The sequence below is a fragment of the Chiloscyllium plagiosum genome, chromosome 9 (assembly GCF_004010195.1).
Source record: "Chiloscyllium plagiosum isolate BGI_BamShark_2017 chromosome 9, ASM401019v2, whole genome shotgun sequence".
NCBI classification, from domain to species: Eukaryota; Metazoa; Chordata; class Chondrichthyes; order Orectolobiformes; family Hemiscylliidae; genus Chiloscyllium; species Chiloscyllium plagiosum.
Genome location: NC_057718.1, coordinates 46,006,273 through 46,015,951, shown reverse-complemented (window position 1 = coordinate 46,015,951; position 9,679 = coordinate 46,006,273). Strand labels below are relative to the sequence as shown.

General features: G+C 40.7%; 1 long non-coding RNA gene across 3 annotated transcripts in view; it reads right to left on the bottom strand.

Annotated features, from left to right (window-relative positions):
• Positions 1-1,941: 1,941 nt before the first annotated feature.
• LOC122553220 overlaps positions 1,942-9,679 on the bottom strand; it is a 30,007-nt gene continuing 22,269 nt past the window's right edge. For 2 of the 3 annotated variants that reach the window (XR_006312640.1, XR_006312638.1), the window contains 2 exons: positions 6,912-7,056; positions 1,942-3,033 (listed from right to left, as the gene is read on the bottom strand). This is a non-coding gene — a long non-coding RNA (uncharacterized LOC122553220). The remainder of the gene's footprint in view (positions 3,034-6,911; positions 7,057-9,679) is intronic. The other variant, XR_006312639.1, reaches the window with a different exon arrangement.

Sequence of the window (9,679 nt, the reverse complement as noted above, 5' to 3'; positions counted from 1 at the left end):
CCTTACTGCACCTCATTGCTGTTTACACTGGGACATGGGCAATTGGTCTGGGTGAGGGGCTTTCATAGGAAGGGTACTGTCTGAGAATAACGTCCTGGTCAGCAGTTGAACTTCGCAGCTGAAGGCCTTGTCCATTGCAACTGCCGTCTCCCATCTTATTGGTCCAGTCTCCAGTAATAATCCTTACCACAGAAACCCCTTGCCCAACTAGAACAAAAACAGGCATCTTCAGCAAGATGTCCAAGGAAGGATATGCTGGCATGGGAGGGGATCCAAGGGAAGTTCACAAGAAGGATTCTGGAGTTGAAGGGCTTGTCATATGAAGAGCAGTTGAGGACTCTGGGCCTGTACTCAATGGAGTGTAGAAGGATGAAGGGCATCTGATTGAAGCTTACAGAATACTGAGATGCCTTGTTAGAGTGGATGTGGAGAAGATGTTTCCAATAGTAGGAAAGACTAGGACCCAAGTGCACTGCTTCAGAGTGTAGGGTCCACAATTTAGAGCTGAGATGAAGAGGAATTCCTCTCCCCAGAGAGTGGAACTCATTGCCACAAAAGGCTGTGGAGGCCACGTCATTGAGTGTTTTTAAGACATAGTTAGATGGGTTCTTGATTAGTAAGGGGCCCAAGAGTTATGGGGAGAAGGAAGGAGAATGAGCTGAGAAACATAGCAGCCATGATCAAATGGTAGAGCAGACTTGATGGGCTGAATAGCCTATTTCTGCTCCTACATCTTACAGTCTTTTGGAATTTTCTTCACTCAGAATAGCTCCTTTTAATGGTATTTGAAATGGCATCAGATTCTCTAATACACTATAAATACACTGGTGTGTTATTTTATGTCATTCCAAAAACTCGATCCATTTTCAAGATGGGACATCCCAACGGATGATTTTGAGATGTCATTCATTTTCAATAATGTATTTTTGAAGGATTGGGAATGCAATAAGGTAGCTGAAAATGTGTTGCTGGAAAAGCGCAGCAGGTCAGGCAGCATCCAAGGAACAGGAGAATTGATGTTTCGGGCATAAGCCCTTCTTCAGATTCCTGAATGACTTTAACTGAGGGATAAATGTTGCCAATAATACTCGGGGAACTTTCATAAGACCTACTGAAGATTGGTTTAAAAGTTTTAGCTGAAGAATGGGATTTCTGTCAATGCAGTACTCCCTCAGTACTACACGGAATTTTTAGCCAAGGTTATATGCTTACATTCCTGAAATGGGAGTCTGTGACCTTCTCACTTGGAGACAGGAATGTTACAACTGTGGTTGGCAGCTTGTGATGATGGGAAAGGACACGCTATTATTTTGTACCTACTGCACTCCAAGGTCTTCTGTATTCTCAAAGTTGAAAGTTAGGGAATGTACAGCAAGGAGAACATTATTTGGGGGAAGGTTTGCAATACTTACCCAGAATGGCCTCTTTTTTTAAAAAACAAGTCAATTCTGATCCTTGTCAAGAGTGTAGTACTGGAAAAGCACAGCAGATCAGGCAGCATCCAAGGAGCAAGAAAATTGACGTTTCGGGCATAAGCCCTTCATCAGGAATGATGAAGGGCTTATGCCCAAAATGTCGATTCTCCTGCCCCTCGGATGCTACCTGACCTGCTATGCTTTTCCAGTACTACACTCTCGACTCTGATCTCCAGCATTTACAGTCCTCACTTTCTCCCAATTCTGATCCTTGTGAAGTAACAAAACAACAAGGGGTCTAGCAGCAAGTGGCACAGCCCTAAGAGGAGAAGCTCAGGTAAAACAAGCTGATGCCTTCAAAAAAAAAAATGCCTCCCGTTTGGACTTTTAGCCACTAATGAGGAAGAAGGCCTCCACATCTTTGGAAGAAATCTTGCATCAAGTATAAGGTACCATTCTTCAGATGAGAAATTAATGCTTGGCAACTGCCTGTTGAAAATTTAATCTTCATAATCTGGCCACCACAGTAACTTCCACAACTGTCACTCCACTAAAAACAAATGATAACTGGAAATACCAGCAAATGCACTCAAAACTCGGAGATAGTTCATGGTTTATCATTATTCATAAGGCATTGTTTCCAGTTGCACATGCCAACTGACTACTGGCAACAGTGTATCTGTATTCTGTCTATATCACTGCTTGCTGATGAATTATCCTTGTATCCAGGAATTCAGTTTAAGAGTCACCCCAGAATGCACATGTAAAGTGATGCCTCCTGTGTACATTTCTCCAAGCACTTGTGGTTGAAGGTGTGCATTCCGCAATGGGTCAGTTCTGCATAAATTGGCAAATGACATTTGATTAGAGCTTTGTTTTTGTTTTTAAAGTGTTTTTTGAAGATCAAGGGAAATGGAAAATAAAAGCAGTGCTGAGAAAACTGTCCAAACAAAACAAAGCAAACCCAGGTCAAGCCCATTATTTATTTTTTTGGTTATATTTATATTTTTTTAAAGTTACCCACATGCTGGGTGCACACAATGTGCTCGCACTGTGTCTGTTTTTCTCTTCTAAGCTTCGACAGCCAGCATAGGCATCATTGGCAGCGTCCTCAGTTCAAATCACAGAGTATTGCTCTCAGTGTACGATCGGACTTTGCAAGTGGCTGATTGGTTTGTTCTTCTTGAACGTGCAGTGACACCATATAATGTAGTTCAGACATGTGACTTCTGACCTGCAATTTTTAAATCAATTTTCCAATGAAAATTTGTGAGATAATCCTCTTTCATTTTCAGTCACTCTCACAGGAAATTTCAAAGGGAGAATATTTTGTTCTGTTACCAATCTTCTTCCAGTTTTGCCCAGATGTACATTTATTGCCATGACTTTACCCAAGTGGCTCATTTATTAATAAATGCCCTGCAATTGGAAGTCAGTAGGCACTTCCTGCGTGTTGCTCATACCTTACTGTTTGATGATGGAAATCCATTCCTTTCCTTGCATTTCTTCCAAAGTCAGCCTCAAGTGGCTCAAAATTTGCAAAGCAAATGCAGTTATGGATGACTCAGAATGTGATTCTTCATTTTATTGTGAAATGTTGCTCAGGTGCTTTGGATGTCTGTAATTGTAACCGAAATGAAAAATAAAGTGTGTTAATATTACAAAAAATGCACACAGCTATTGACTTAGCACAAGATCCCAAAAAGTTAGACACTAAAGCGATAGTGTTACCAGGACTAAAACAGTTAAACCTTGATAGCTGCAGGAATCCGCTTGCATATGAACACAAAACAACAAACATTTCACATATCTTAATATTACAAATATAACTTTGAGTATTGCATAGCATTTATTGTAATTGTGGTGAGTATCACCTGAGGCCTGTGTGTCTGGTACTGATGCTAACTATTGTCTTTGTATCAGTTTCAGTAAGGACTTCTCCTTTCAATAAGAGGTAGATTTACATTCTAATGATGAGCAGGTCTGATCAGACACTACCTCAGGCATAACACTGACCAGAGAGGCCTTGTCTTGCCGAAGGGGCTCCAGATGAAACTACATTGCATTTTACAGAGCAGCCAAGCGGTTACAAGCCTTCCTGAGACCACTGTAGATGACATCTTTAATTCCTGTTAAACAGCAGCCAGCATGCCATCGCTAATCTCAGCCAAACCAACAGCCAGAATTGAATATGTTCCAGCTCTTGTGAGTGAAACCAAGGTTCAGTACAGATTTAGTTTCAGCACCTAAGCCACCAAACCCAACAGTGATAGCAGATTGTAAAACAGCCCCATGTTGGTTGTATTAACCTGTGCAGCTGACTGCCAAGTATAAACTACATTGTGGATTGAATTCCTGCCAAACAGGAATTCAATATGCCCACACAAGTCTATTAAGAAGCTTTTCAAGTCTCGTCTACTATTTATATTGAGTAGTCAGCTTTGATTATCTTTAATATATGGCAACAATCCACAGTTAGAGAAAATAAGTATTTTAGAAACTTTTCTTCATAACAATATGAATTATCTTCAGCAACTGCAGAATTGTCACTCCCTTTCTAAGACTTAGATTTTTTAAACTGATTTTCACTTCTTATGAACTCTATTGAAACTTATATGGCCATGCACATCTTTGCAAAGACATATCCCTTGATATCTTTAAGATATAGAAAGTCATACAGCCTAGACAATTTCACTTTTCTTTGATTGCATATTTTGAAAAATTCATTTGTAGGATGTGAGTGCCACTAGCTGGGTCAGTATTTATTGCCCAGACCTAGTTGCCCATGAGAAGGTGCTGGTGAGGTACTACCTTAAACTACTGCAGTATATGCACAGTAGATATACCCACAATGCTGTTATGGAGAGAGAATCCTAGGATTTTGACCCAGTGACACTTAAGGAAGGGCAATATATTGTCCAATCTGAATGGTGAGTGTTTTTAAGGGAAACGTGCTGGTTGTGATGTTCCCATATTTCTGTTGCTCTTGTCCTTCCAGAGTGGTTGTGTTTGTGAAAGGTGCATCTTGCTACTGAGCATTGTTGGGGAGGGAGTGAATATTTTGGATGCGCTGCCAGTTGTGGCCTGCTTTGTCCCAGATGGTGTGAAGCTTCTTGAGTGTTACTGGAGCTGCACTCACCCAGGCAAGTGGGAAATGTTCCATCACACTCCTGACTTGTGCTTTGTAGATGGTAGACAAGCTTTGGAGAATCAGGAAGTGGGTGACTCACTGCAAGATTCCTAGAGTCTGGCCTACCTTTGTAACCACACTATTTATATGGACCTTATGCAGTTTCTGGTCAATGGAATCCCCCAGGATGTTGGTAAGGTGAGATTCGGTATTGGTAATGCCATTAAATATCAAAGAGTGATGGTTAGACCAACTCCTGTTGGAGTTGTTAGTTGCCTTGCATTTATGTGGTGCAAATGATACTTGCTACTTTTCAGCCCAAGCCCGAATATTGTCCAGATCTTGCTGCATTTGGACACAGACTGCTTCACTATCTGAGGAATTACAAATGATGCTAAACATTGTGCAATCATGATTGCACAAGCCCTCTTCTGACCTTGTGTTGGAGGGAAAATTGTTAAAGCAGATGGAAATTTTGGTAAAAGGACATTACTCTGAAGACCTCCTGCAGAAATATCCTGGTGCTGAGATACCTGACCATCAACAACTAAAGCAATCTTCCTTTGTGCTCGGTATAAGTGCAACCAACAAAGACTTTTCCATGATTGCCATTGACTCTGGTATAGCTAGGGCACCTTGACGCAACACCTGGTCAAATGTGGCCTTGATACATTCAAAATGCTGTTAACCATCCAATCGGGATCATTAGACTTACAATTATAGAATTCCTATGTGCAGTAAGAGGCTATTCAGCCCATCAAGCCTGCTCTGACCTGCCAAAGAGCATCCTACCAAGATCCTATCCCCATAACCTCACAATTACTATGGCTAACATGCCCAACCTGCACATCTCTGGACAGTACAGTCAATGCAGCATGATCAATCCACCTAACCTGCACACCTTTGGGCTGTGGGAAGAAACTGGAGCACCCAGTGGAATCATACACAGATACAGGGAGAACGTGCCAACTCCACAGAGTCACCAAAGGCTGGGCACTAACCAAGTCCTGGCATTGTGAAGCAACATTGCTAAACACTGACCTACCCTTGTTGTGACACTAATGCCAAGTTGTCAGGTCCAAAGCGCAGGGGTTAATCTTCCAGTGACCTACTCCCACTTCTTTCTGAATATGATCCTTGAGGGATTTTTGCCCAATCATCTCCTCATGATTGGCAGAAATCTGACATCTTTCCCACTGCTCATATCCATCGCTAATGCCTCAGCTCTATATTTGTTATGCAGATCCCATGTTTTTGACCTGGTAATAAATATGCAAGTATGTACATAATAGCAATCTTTTATGGCAGCTTCACCTTAAGATGCAACTTGGGGCATTTAAGAAGAACAGGCTGCCTGTATCATGTGATTAACAAACAACATTAGGCTGAAGTTTGTGGCATCAGAGAGTGTCTTGACTGCAGCGCTAGAACTGAGTAGAACTTTGAAGTGGAAAGACAAATGGTGGTCAGCAAATTAACTATGTATAATCAATGTGTCCAGTCAACTGGTCAGGAAATCACTGACCTTGCTGTTACTTCACTGTGATCCAAGGTCTAGATGCTGTGTTTAAATGGCACCCAGAGAGACATTCATGCCCCGCAAGTCAGCAGCAGCATCTGTCTGTCTGAGAGGAGGACAGTGAACTTTGACTGCTTCCATCTCCTTCTCACCAGCCACTCTTGGAGCCCTGGAGCTTCAAGTCGTTGTCATGCACTGCCCCTCAGTCTTCCTTGACCTTTTTTCCATCATTCTGGAGTCTCCCTTTATCCTCTCACCTAGCTTACTGTCACCTTTGAACCATCCACCATTCTCCTTGATCAACTGTCTGTCAACCTGGAATTGTTCCACAATTTTTCAATCTACCAACCTTCTCTCTATTACCCTTGATCTTCCCTCAGTTAGTTTTGACTTTTCCAGCCTTATTACTGACCTACAAATATATGAAATAGGTGCAGGAATAGGTCACTAAGCTCTTCAAACATGCTTTGCTATTTAATAAGATCATAGGTGACCTTATTTTAAACTCATCTCCACAGTCCTGACCATCCTAGATTACCTTTCACCTCTTTGCTAATGAAGAATCTATCTCTTCCTGAACAATATTCAAAGAGTCTGTCTCCACTGTTTTTTTGAGATAGAGAATTCCAAAATCTCACAACCTTTGAGAGGAAAGGTAAAAAGTTTCTCATTACCTGCATCTTAGATGGGCAATCCCTTATGTTTAAACAGTGACCCTGAGTTCTTGATTCTCTCACCAAAGGAAACATCCTTCCCACATCTACATTGTCAAATTCCTCTCAGGATTGTGTATGTTTCAATCAAGTCACTTCTTACTCTTTTATATTCCAATGAATAAAAGACCAACCTGTTTTGTCTTTCCTCATAACACAATCTGCTTGTTCCAGGTATTATCCAAGTAAACCTTTTCTGAAGTGCCTCCAGTTTCATCCTTCCTTAATTAGGGAGCCCAGTGCTGTACAGTACTTCAGATGTAGTGTCACCAGTGGCCTCTATTGAAATAAGAACTTAAAACTGAAGCACAACTTCCCAACTTTTGCATTTAATTCCCCTCTTAATAAATGGATAACGTTTTATTTGCTTTCCTAATTATTCACTTTAGATATCAATTCATCTTTTACGAATCATATATTTGGACAACCAGACTTCTGAGTCTCAAACATCTGCATTCTCTCACTTACGAAGATATTATGCTACTTTTTCAAGATTCCTGCCAGAGTGGACAAATTCACATTTATTCACATTACATCTATTTGCCACACCTTTGCCCACTCATCAAACCATCTATCTTTTTGTAGCTATGTTGTATCTTCTTCACAACTTACTTTCCTACATATCTTTATATGTGATGAGCAAATTTATCTGTCCCTTCTTACAAATCGTTTAAATAAATGGTAATGTGATGAGGTCCCAGTATTCATCCCTGTGGTAAACCATTTGTCACTGTTTCTTCCAAACAGAAATGACCTATTTATGGCTACTCAGTTTTCTGTTAGGTAGCTAATCTCCTTTCCATGCCAATATGATACCCATTGCATGATGAGCTTTTATTTTATGCAATAAGATTTGATGTGGCACTTTATTAAGTGCCTCCTGGAAATCTAAGTACAGTACATCTGTTGGTCCCCCCAACCCAGAATACATGGTACTTCTTCAAAGAAATCAATCAAACTTGATAAATGTTGTTTCCCTTTCACAAAGCTTTATTGACTTTGCCTGATTACTTTGAATTTATCTAAGTGTCCAGTTATGATACTTTTAACAAATGCATGCTTATATTTAAATGTTAGGTTAACTGGTCTAAACCTTCCTGTTTTTGTCTTCCTCCCTTTTTGAACAAGAAGATATAATAGCTACTTTCCATTCTGTTGGAACCTTCCCAAATCTAGTGATTGCCATAAAACTAAAACCAACTATCTCAGTAGCCACTTCTTTTAAAAGTTTGGGTTGAAAACATTCAGAATCTGGGGGCTTGTACAGAGATGCAACAATCATTACTTTGCTGGTAGCTGTAATTTTCTTCTTTTCCTCCCTCCCTTCCAATTCCTGATGATAGCTATTTCTAGGATTTTATTTGTATCCTTTATAGTGAAGACTGAGACAGGTAATGGTTCAGTTTATCTGCCATTTCCTTATTTTCCAATTTTACTTCCCTGCATCATTTTCTGTAAGATCAATGCACACTTTGTAAACTTTTTAAATCGATGAAGAAACTCTTTTTAATTGCCTTTTTTTAAAAGTAGCTTTCCTTTAAACTCTAATTTTTCCTTCCTTATTAATATTTTAGGCATTTGGTTCATTTTATATTCTGTCCAATCCTCTGACCTATCATTGCACAATTATCAGCTTTTTCTTTGATACGTCCACTTTAAGTTAACCGTTGATAGTGGGTCTGCACCTTGCAATTTATTTTCTCTTTTCTCTTTTCTATGCTTTCTGAAATGCCCCCTTAAGTATCTGCACAGTGTTTCTATTAATTCGTTATTTAATCTAAGATGCCAGTTGACCTGACCTCAATCCATCTATCAAGCTTTGTGCTCCCTTGAATGGTGGTTCCTTTCATTGTCCAAATCCCTACCTCCAACTCTTGTAAGGATTGTCACAACCAGACTTCCTTCCCATGCTCAGCTTTGCCCTGGCCTCTCTGAACAGCTGATAGCCAAGTTTCATATCATAGCTCAGCCTATTTCCCTAAGTTTCTGATTTAAGAAAAGCAGTTTCTTTTCACTCCAAATTATAGAATACCTATAGTGTAGAAGCAGGCTATTCGGCCCATCCAGTCCACACCAACTCTCTGAAGAGCATCCCACACAGACCCACCTCCCTACCCTATAATCCTGCAATTCCCATAGTTAATCCACTTATCCTGCACATCCCTGGACACTATGGGCAATTTAGCATAATCAGTCCATGTAATCTGCACATCTTTGGACTGTGGGAGGAAACCAGAGCACCCGAAGGAAACCCGCACAGGGACAATGTGCAAACTCCACACAAACAGTCATCAGAGGGTGGAATTGAACCTGGGTCCCTGGCGCTGTGAGGCAGCAGTGCTAACCATCGAGCACCATTCCACCCCTGAAGAAGGGCCTGTGCCCGAAACGTCGAATCTCCTGTTCCCTGGATGCTGCCTGACCTGCTGTGCTGTCCCAGCAATAAAGTTTCAACTTTGATCTCCAGCATCTGCAGACCTCACTTTCACCCCAGATGATTACCTTGTCTGCTCTACACCAGTGTCCAGTCATTAGTCAGAAACATTTTCCTGTTAACTCAATCATAAATTAAACAGAAATCATGGATTTTAATGAATATGTGTGATAGGCTAGTGCAAAATCCACCTTAAATCCATTACCAACTTACTTTCTAACCATCATCCTGATTTGAGAAAGCTGATATTTTATCATTTGCACAGTTAGGTACTACTGCCTCTCCCATCCCTCCAATGGGAACTTAACTGGACCCTACCATTGCAAGAACCTCCCTTTGTATTCAGCACTCACCAACGGCATAAAATCAAACCAGGGAGCAGTGCTAAAAATGTACAGATGAAATAGTACATACATTTTACAAGTTGGTCACTCTGATCAGATGTTGTTCTGGTTAATTATAATATCC